The sequence below is a fragment of the Sorex fumeus genome, unplaced genomic scaffold (genome assembly GCF_029834395.1).
Source record: "Sorex fumeus unplaced genomic scaffold, SorFum_2.1 ptg000072l, whole genome shotgun sequence".
NCBI classification, from domain to species: domain Eukaryota; kingdom Metazoa; phylum Chordata; class Mammalia; order Eulipotyphla; family Soricidae; genus Sorex; species Sorex fumeus.
The window spans coordinates 9,649,221-9,659,274 of record NW_026606129.1 but is presented as its reverse complement, the minus strand read 5'-3'; the positions used below and the strand labels follow the sequence as shown (position 1 = coordinate 9,659,274).

Sequence of the window (10,054 nt, the reverse complement as noted above, 5' to 3'; positions counted from 1 at the left end):
CTCCGATGAAGGCGGGTGTCTGTTTTTTTTGTTTTTTGTTTTTTTTTTTTTGCTTTTTGGGTCACACCTGGCAATGTACAGGAGTTACTCCTGGCATTGCACTCAGGAGTTACTCCTGGCGGTGCTCAGGGGACCATATGGGATGCTGGGAATCGAACCCGGGTCGGCCAAGTGCAAGGCAAACGCCCTACCCGCTGTGCTATCTCTCCAGCCCCGGGTGTCTGTTTATTCTGATGCTCCACGGGACTGGATTGCAGAGAGAAGGGGAGCAGAAAGGGATGTGGCTCGCCTTGAGTCCCTGGAATGGTTTTTCAAAGCAAAGGATCAAATCCCTGACACCTCAAAGCGCATCAGTACTGCCTGGAGTGACCCTCTAGGGCAGAGTGGGAAGTGGTCCCTGAGTCCTACTAGACAGAACCCAGAAACTAAAACGAAATTTAAAAAGTTTCACATAATGCTTGTACCAGCCTTCTTGAAAATAAAAAAGGCCTAAAATCTGCAATGATTGTGTGGTGAATTATGGTAACAACAGACTGAAATAGCCCTTCTTGGGCGAAGGCTGATGTAAGGGAAGCAGCGAGATTAATCCTTGGAAAGGTCGAGGACTGGTCACATCCTTGGGAAAAGGCCTCTGTCCCCCCGATCTGTCTGCAGGGCGAGTCTGCCTCCGAGCAGCCGAGGGACCCCCACACTGACCCCTGTGAGAAAATCATTCCGCAGCACATAAATGGCAAAGTTGTCATAAAAATAAAAGGAGATAATAAGATGTGGGCTCACTGGGGAAAGTCCAGGACCCGTTCGCCAAGGTGCAGTCGTACTGCCATTGTTAGCGGTCACTGCATTTGCACCCTCAGACAGGCATTTTCCTATTCCTCCTGATGAAGGCTGGTGTTGGTTTATCCTAACGCCCCACGACTCTGGATTGCAGAAAGAAGGGGAGCAAAAGGGGATGTGGCTTGCCCCGTGTCCCTGGAATGGTTCTCCAAAGTAAAGGGTCACCCTCTCTTTCACAGGTTAGACTGCTTGGCAACAAGCCCAGAGCCCTAAACTGTGAGTCCTAAAAAGTCCTAAAAAGAGGCAGGGTTTGCATTCAATTCGTCTCTGCCTGGATCCAAAATCCTTTTATTTTATTATTATTTTTTTATTTTTGGGTCACACCTGTTCATGTTCAGGTTTTACTCCTGGCTCTGCACTCAGGAATTACTCCTGGTGGTGCTCGGGGGACCATATGGGATGCTGGGGATCGAACCTGGGTTGGCCATGTGCAAGGCAAACACCCTCCTCACTGTCCTGTGGCCCTGGCTCCTAAAACCCTTTTATCTTGCCCTGCTGGCTGATACGGCCTGAGCACCCCGCCCCCTTCCCGAGCCCCCACTTTGCTCAGGCCCTGGCAGGGTGGAAAACTGGTCTGAAACTCCTGCTGAGTCAAAAAAAAGAGGTCTGAGCAGCAGAGTATTGGAAGACGAAACACTCCAGGTGCCAGACCAGTAAACCAGGGGCTAGGTTGTGGGTGAACTGGCCACTATGGCCACCCCATCTACAGAGGCTCTGTGTCCCCTAGGAGAAAGGGCACTCTCAGGGCCCAAGACACCAGACCCTCTGCTTCTGAAGGCTAAGTGGCTCTTCCTCAGCCTCTGTTAGTTTGTTCGGGGCCACACACTGGCAGGACCCAGCAGCTTCTTCCCGCGGGTGCCTTTGCTGGTGGTGGAGCTTAGTTTGCTGGAGGTGGGGGGCAGCTTAGCTTGGTGCCAGCTGCTGGTCCCAGGCTAGGCTCACACCCCAGCTCCAGAAAGCAAAACCAACCCTGTCACGCGTTCTGACCCCATCTCCAGCCCCCTCCACCACCCCGGCCCAGCTCAGATTCCTGCCAAAGGGAACTATTAATACCCAAGGTGGCCGTGGTGGGGACGCGGGAACAGAGGGTCCGAGCTGGGGAAGCCGGCTGGAAAACCGCAAAGGCCTTTCCTATCCCGCCCCCCCCCCCAAATGCCTACCTGCCCAGCTCCCAGCGAAGCCCCTGGGGGTTGGGGCCCCCTCCTGCTACGGGGGGTGGAACAGCCAGAAGCGGGCAGCACGAAGCCGCTTCCAGCCAGCCGGAGGAAGTCCAGCGTCGACTATTTATTTTATGAACTTAGCGGCCGGCTATGCTAAGCAAATGTTTTCTTAATCGTGGCAGGGTGAGAAAACAATGGGACCGGCGCGGCCCGGGCTGGGGGAGTCTCGGGCCTCCTCCCCCGCCCCCCTCAGCCCCCATCTCCAGAGAATGACAGGAAAAAATTAAAGACAGGCCTTTTCTTTCCCGAGTCACATGTCTCCGCGGCTGCTGTAATAAGAACCTGCACCAATTAGAAATGTTTCACCTCCTCCCCGCGGCCCCTCCCCGGCCGGCCCGCTCGGGAGCCGTCGGCGCTGCGGACTGCGGAGTTTGCCAAAGGCCAGCGCGCGCGGCTGGGGGGCTCCTGCCGGCTCGCTCGCTCCGTGCACCCCGTTTGCGTTCACGAGGACTTCCTCCTCCTCCTCCTCCTCCTCCTCCTCCTCCTCCTCCCCCTCCGGCGGGGCGTCCCGGGGGTGCGCGCTCGCGCGCGGTGTGCGTGTGCGTGTGTGTGTGCGCGCGTGTGTGCGTGTGTGTGTGCGCGTGTGAGCGCGTGCGGCGCGGGAATGGGCAGGAGCCCGGCCGCATCGGCCAGCCCGGGACTGCAGCGGCCGTGCTGAGCGCCGCGGCCCCTGAGCGCGGCCCGCCCGAGCCAGTGCGACCTGTCCCTCCAGGTACGTGCGGCCGCGTGGCCCGGCGCGTGTGTGGGGTCCCCCGGAGCGTCGTCCGGTGGCGGGATCGGCGGGGACGCGGGGCCGGTGGGGCAGCGCGCGCGGCGCGCACGGGTGCGGGCCTGAAGTCGCGAGCGGCCACGGCGCTGCGGGTCGGGTTCGAGGGCGCGGGCGCGGGGCTGGCGGCATGTGGGGGGCTCTGGGGCCGCAGGTCTGGGGGGTGCCGCGTTTGGCGGGACCGTGGCCGCGGGTGTCACCGGGGCAGCGTCCACGGGGGGGTTGCGCGTGGGAGCGTGCCATGCCCACTTGCCGCAGCACCTGGGCGCGCACGAGAGGGTGGCGGGCGCGTGTGCACGGCAGAAGCGCCACGGGGCGCACGGATGTGTGCGGGGTGCCGGGCGCGCCCGGTGCCCACGGACCCCCGGGGCGGGGCTTCGAGCCGCCGCGCCGGCCCCGCCCCCCGGCGCTCACCTGGGCGGCCCCCACCTGGCGGCCGCGGGGGCGGGGCCGGGGCGGGGCCGGGGCGGGCCGGGGCGGGGCCGCGGGGCCGCGGGGCGCGCGGGCGGCGCCTCATTCCAGGGATTCCTCGCGCTCCCGCGCTCGCGTCCGCCGCCGAGCCGGCCCGGCGCGCGCTGCCCGCGTGTGCCCGTGGCCGTGCGCTGGGGGAGTCGGAGCGGGAGCGCGCCCGGGCTTCGGCGCGGCCCCGGACTGCGCCCCCGGAGCGCGCCCCGAGCCGGGCGGTAAGTGCGGAGCCGGGGCCGGGCGGAGCGGCCGGGCGGGCCGGGCGGGCGGGCCGGGTGGGCGCGGGGGGCCGGGCCGGGCCGGGCCGGGGCGCTTCCCTTTCGGGGTGCCGGTGCCTCTCGGCGGGACCCCGCGCGCTCCTCGGGCGAGGGGGACCGCGCCGGAACGCGCCGGGCCGGGCTTTTTTGTTCGGCTCCCCGAGACCCCCCGCGCCGTCCCGCAGGGACACGCCGACGCGTCGGGGTCTCGGACGGCGCCGCTTGTCACAGGCCGCGTGCGCCGCTGTCGCCGCGACCCCCGGTCGGAGGCGGCCGCTGCAGAGGAATCGGTTTCGCTTTGATCGCCGGCGCGGCGGGTTCGCTCGCTCCGTTTCCTTCTCTGGTTAATAAGAACCAGCAGCCCGTGTTGGGGGGCGGGGGGGCGCTGACTTCCCGGCTGCAGCTGGTCCCTCGCCGTTGGGGGGCTTCGCCCGGAGTTGCGAGTCTGTTCGCTAAACCCAAGGCTGCCTTTACGACAAAGGGTCACATTTGTTTGTTTCTTCTGAACTGTGTGTGTGTGTGTGTGTGTTGTGGTGGGGGGGGGGCACACTTGCCAGGCGGTGTCAGGGTCCCCGGGCGTTAGGGATGCACCCAGGCCTTTGACATGCAAAGCCTGCGCTCAGCCCCTTGAATGAGCGCCTCTCTCTCCCTCTCCCTTTCCCTCTCTCCTTTTCCCTCTCTCCCTCTTTCCCCACGCTTCTCCCTCTCTCTCTGTCTCTCTCTCTCTCCTCCCTCCCTCCCCACACCCCCATCCTGCCCTCCTCTGAACTCTAAAAGACAAAAAAGCAAGAGATGCTAGTTTCCCTATTAGTATTTGAAGGTCAGCCTTGCCGGTATCAGCAGAGCAGACTAACTCTGGGACTGGAAACCTTCATTGTTTGCTGCTGGCGGCGAGAAGGGGGCGAGGGGCTGCCGGACTGAAGGCTGAGCTGGGGGTCAGTCATCCCCCTCAGTGTTCTGCTTTCAAGTTATGGCTTGGAAATATTTCCTAAGAAGGTTGTCGGCTACTCAGGACCGAGTTGTGTGTGTGTGTGTGTGAATTAATGTGTGTGTGTGAGTTAGTGTGTGTGTGGGTGTGTGTGTTTCCTCCCGTGACTGCTGGCGCTAAAGACTTCTCCCCCAAAGTAGAAATGATGTAGAACTTCGCTCATCACCCCAGGAGGAGTTCTCCTGCTGCTGATTCTTCACCCTTCTGGGCACCCTGCCTTTGATTTCCATAGGAAGGGGGAATGCAAACCAATTTTTATGTTGACCAAAACACAATATAGTTAAGCAGCTGATTTTACTATCAATAACCCCAGCCCACACTCCAGAAACGGTGAATGTTGTCATAAAAACCAGCTCTGACTTACTTCTGGAGCCTTGAATTCAAGTCCAGCCCTCTTGCCTACATTTGTGATCGGGGGGAAAAAAAGTAAATTTCCATCTACTTTTGTGTTTAAGTTTCTTCTGCAAGAGGGTAATACTCAAGAATTCCAGGGGGAAAGGGGTCTGAGCGATAGTACAGGGGGTTAAGCATTTGCCTTGCAGGTGGCCAGCCCTGGTTTGATCCCGGCACCCAAGGTCCTCTCAGGCAGAGCTAGAAGTAACTCCTGAGCACCGTCAGGTGTGGCCCCCAAATCCAGACTCCCCCTCAGCCCCCCAAATTACAGGTAATAATATGCCTTAACATGATCTTACTTTATTTTACTTTACTTTTGATTTTTATTTTGGGGCCATACCTGGCGGTACTCAGGGCTTACTTCTGGCTCTGTGCTCAGGGGATCCCTCCTGGCAAGGTAGGGAACCATGTGGGGTGCCAGGAATTGAACCTGGGTTGGCTGTGTCCTAAGTAAGCACCTTACCTGCTGTCCTATAGCTTGGGCCCCTGAGAAATATTTTGTATTACTTTGAAAAGTAATACTTTTTTTTTTTTTTGGTGAATTGTTTTTTGTGTTACTTAGAAAAGTTTTTGAAAGTTTGGAGAACTTCACAAATAGTCTCAAAGTCATTGTCAGTTCTCTGAACTGATGTTTTGGTGGTTTGGGGGCCCACAGGGATTCTCTGTAGTTCTCTTCTTGGGGTCATGGGGGGGGTGCCAAGCCAGGCCAGGAGGATGAACTCAGGGTTCAGCGATGGCTCTGACCTCTGAACTGATGTTTAACTGACGTTAAGCTTTTAACACTCCTTACAGACATAATCACAAAACGAAAGCTTTCACTTTCAGACATTCTGTTTGATAAGAGTCCTGTAATGGGAAATTCCTCTTAATTCCTTATGTACTGGGCCTGGTTATCAAGGGCTGCCTGTTGCCAAAACAAAGCCCCAGGAAGATTTTACTTTGTGTCTCGTCCAGGTCTCCCTCCTGGATGATTTTGCTGTTGCAACTTTTAATTTGCCCAAGTAAAATAACAATTACAAAGCCCGACTGGCAACTTTGGAGGTAGCAGGAAGAGAAGAAACAGTTCTAAGTTGGGAGGTAAAAGTCAAGTACTCAGGGAGATGAGAATGTAACTAAAATGATGTCCTTTGGGGTTGACTTGTGTTCATGTCAAGTTACCTGCTTATTGACCCAGTGGAAGGAGATTTTTTTTTTCTCTTTGAGTCTCACCCAGTGATGCACAGGGGTTCCTCCTGGCTCATGCACTCAGGAATTACTCCTGGAGGTACTCAGGGGACCATATGGGATGCTGGGAATCAAAGCCTGGCCGGCCTCAGGCAAGGCAAATGCCCTACCTGCTCTGCTATTGGTCCAGCTCTGGAAGGAGAATTTTTTTTTTTTTTTTGCTTTTTGGGTCACACCCGGCAATGCACAGGGGTTATTCCTGGCTCCGCACTCAGAAATTATTCCTCCTGGCAGTGCTCAGGGACCATATGGGATGCTGGGAATCAAACTCAGGTTGGCCACATGCAAGGCAAACGTCCTACCCGCTGTGCTATCACTCCAGCTCCTCCGGAAGGAGAATTTTTGAGTGTGTTAGAAATTTCTGTGATCTGTTTGACTGAGGCCCATTTGTGATCCCTGAGTGAGCCCATCAGGTTAGTGGGTCTGAGAGTGACCAATTCCGCTCATCTGTTTGTACCAGTGCATCCATCTACAAACTCAGAACCTTGCACAACCGCCCCTTTGAAATCTGGCTGCTGACTCTCCAGCTTGGAGTAGGAAGGCGTGTATGGGGCCTTCCAAGACCTGAGTATTTCTCTTTGTCTCTCTTTTCTCTTTGTTTTTTGGGACACACACAGCAGTATTTTATTCCTGGCTCTGCACTTGGGGATCACCAGTGGCAGGCTTGGGGGACCATAGGAGATGCCAGGGATCAAACCTGGGCCGGCCACGTGCTAGGCAAGCGCCCTCACTGCCGTGCTCAGGACCCTGAGCAAGAATTTCTTCTCTTTCCTTGGGGGGCATTCTCGGGATAATAGCACCTTTGCAGAGGCAGAAAATCTTATGGGATAGGATGGCCTCACTGTGTCTCCTGCTTGAGGTCGGCTTGCTGCGTCTCAGGGCTGCATTATTCGTGGGGTTTGTATTTGTGACTTTGTCAGCTTGCTGAAATTTACTATTAGTCGGTCTTTGTGAGTTTGCCCGCTCCTGGGAATTTCCTTGTGTCCCCCCCCTCCCCGCCCCCTCCCGTGTCTCTGTTGTGCTCATGCGCACGGATGGGCGAGCCGTTGGCATCTTCAAACATGTGCCGCCCGTTCCCAGCCAAGCGTGTGCGGGGCAGCCGCCGCCGCTCACCGTGCGCCTCTTGCGTTGCCAAGCGTGTTTGCACTGTCCGCGGCGTGCCGTGGTTTCCTCACGGGGCCTGCCAAAGTGTTGTCCAGTGGTCCTGAGAGCAGAAAGGTGGGCTGTCCTTTGAAGAGAAAATGGGCCTCTGGGATAAACTTCGCTCGGCGTTAAAGAATCAAGGACATAATCAAAGGTGTCTTCGTTGTTTTATAAAGTTTAGTTTGTTTTTTTGGTGTGTATGTTTTGGGGCCACAGCTGGTGGGGTTCCAGGTTTACTCCTGCCTCTGCACCCAGGCAGGGTCGGGGGACCATAGCGGGTGCAGGGGATCAGATTCTGGTTGGCCATGTGCAAGGCTAACAGCCTCCTCACTGTATTATCGCTTCAGCCCCTATTTTATTATTATTATTATTATTATTTTTGCATAGTGCTGGGGGTGGTGCAGCTGCCACACGGGGGAGGGGATCAGACTCAGGGCTCTCACGTACAAAGCACGTTCTCCCGCTCTCTGAGCTGTCTCCCAGGTCCCAGGGAAGATGCCTTCAAATAGAAATGCTCATGAAACAAGGCTGTGGGTGGACCAGGGGATGAGAACTTGGGCAGAGATTCAGCCTGCCTCAGTGCCCAGGGCCCCTGTACAGAACAGGAGTATCACAAATAGGGAGGGGCTTGTCTGCAAGTTCTTCTCAGGGGGTGGGTGGGGCAGGGCTGTGTATAGCCAAGTTGAAATGTAGGCTTAGTAGTTGGGTTGAAATGGAGGAAAATGCGTGGCCAGGGAGAGAAACTCGAGGGAAGGTACTTGCCTTGCATGCAGTTGACCTGGTTTGATCCCTGGTACTGCACCCCCAGAGTGATCCCTGAACTCACAGCCAGGTACACCGGGCACTGCCGGGGTGGCCCCAAACCCAAAATGAAAAAAGAAAAGAAGTTTAGTAAGAGGGAATGTCAGACGTGGGTATTGTCCCTTGGACCCTTTGGTGGCTTTGTGTCTTATTCATGGGGATGAGCGGCCCCTGAGAGGTTACGGCATCTCGGTACCTGCAGATGGAAAATTCGAAATCTCTGAGTCAAAGAAAGGGTGAGAACAAGCATTTCGAGGGACACTTAAAAACGTAAGAGTTGGGGCTGGAGCAATAGCACAGCGGGTAGGGCGTTTGCCTTGCACGCGGCCAGCCCAGGTTCGATTCCCAGCATCCCATATCGTCCCCTGAGCACCGCCAGTAGTAACTCCTGAGTGCAGAACCAGGAGTAACTCCTGTGCATCGCCGGGTGTGACCCAAAAAAAGCAGAAAAAAAAAAAAGGTAAGAGTTGGGGCCAGAGAGATAGCACAGTGGGTAGGGCTCTTGCCTGGCACGTGGCCAACCTGAGTTCCATTCTCAACATCCCATATGGTCCCCCAAGCACCACTTGGAGCGATTCCTGAGTGCAGGAGAAGGCCCTGAGCATCCAATAGGAGCGATTCTTGAGTGCAGAGCCAAGAGAAAGCCCTGAGCATCGCTGGGTGTGGCTCCCAAACAAACAGAAACAAAAGCAAAAACTCCCTAACAGGTTGCGGGAGTTTCTCTCCATCCGACCCCAGATAAGCCCAGATAAGCCGTGGAGAAACCTTTGACATTTTGCACTAGTGGGACCTGGGAGGTGGCTCAAAGGACTTTGGTGGCTCAAATGCATTGCTTGCAGCGATCCGGGTTTCATCCCTGGCACTCCATGGTCCTCTGAGCACTGGTGGGCACATCCTTCAGTCTCAGCTGGGCGTAGCCCCAGGCACCACCAGGCACAACCCCCAAACAGAACAAAACTAAAGAAGACAGTGAGTCCTTTCTGTTCTCCGTGCAGCTTTGCAGGTTTTCTTTTCTTTCTTCTTTTTTTTTTAAATGCATTTACTTTATTTATCTATTTATTCTGCTTTTTGGGGCCATACACGGTGATGCTCAGGGGTTCCTCATGGCTCTTCACTCGGGAATTATTCCTGGCGGTGCTCGGGGGACCATATGGGATGCTGGGAATTGAACCTGGGTCGGCCACGTGCAAGGCAAACCCCCTCCCCACTGTACTGTCGCTCCGGCCCCTTCACAGGTTTTCTTGAACCTCAATAGATCCACATTTGCCAGCACGGAAGCTGGTTTTGGAGCTGGAAATCCTGAGGGCTTGCTAAGGATTCTCTGTTGCTGAAGCCCCAGGAACACACCGGCTCGGAAGTCCCCACCTGCCAACCCCTTCCAGGTATGGTTGCAGTGTCGCCTTGCCTGTGTCTGCAGGGGATGTGAGGGATGGGGGGGGGGGGGGACCTTCTATGTGCCCCTCACCCCATAGGGCTGGCTTGTCTCCCTTCGCTGTTTTGGAAAGCCCCAGGTTGTTAGGCGGAAGGACCAGAGAGTTATGCGCCTTGTCCGGCTGCTGGTAGAAGGGGTTGTTAGGTGGAGTAACTGCCTTTCCCCGGGACATTTCATGGAAAGTCCTCTTCCGGAGAGTGAAAAGAGCACTGCACAGGCCTGAGATGTCTGAAGGTGAAGCACGGCTCCTGCTTTTTTTTTTTTTTTGGGGGGGGGTCACACCGGCGATGCACAGGGATTCCTCCTGGCTCTGCACTCAGGAGTTACTCCTGGCGGTGCTCAGGGGACCATATGGGATGCTGGGAATCGAACCTGGGTCGGCCGCGTGCAAGGCAAACGCCCTACCCACTGTGCTATCTCTCCAGCCCCGCACGGCTCCTGCTTTAGCAGGTGGTTTGTGTCCCAGCACCTTTGGGCGGGGCCCCTCAACCCTTCCCCCACCTGCCCCCCAAGGAAGCATGGCACGCTGAG

The 10,054-nt window shown here is 56.6% G+C and overlaps 1 protein-coding gene across 2 annotated transcripts in view; it reads left to right on the top strand.

Moving 5' to 3' along the window:
* The first annotated feature begins 2,614 nt into the window (after positions 1–2,614).
* VGLL4 (vestigial like family member 4) overlaps positions 2,615–10,054 on the top strand; it is a 98,365-nt gene continuing 90,925 nt past the window's right edge. The window contains exon 1 of one of the 2 annotated variants that reach the window (XM_056129628.1): positions 2,615–2,766. The gene's annotated coding sequence lies outside the window, so the exon portion shown is untranslated. Of the gene's footprint in view, positions 2,767–3,355; positions 3,504–10,054 lie in introns of those variants that run through there. The other variant, XM_056129627.1, reaches the window with a different exon arrangement.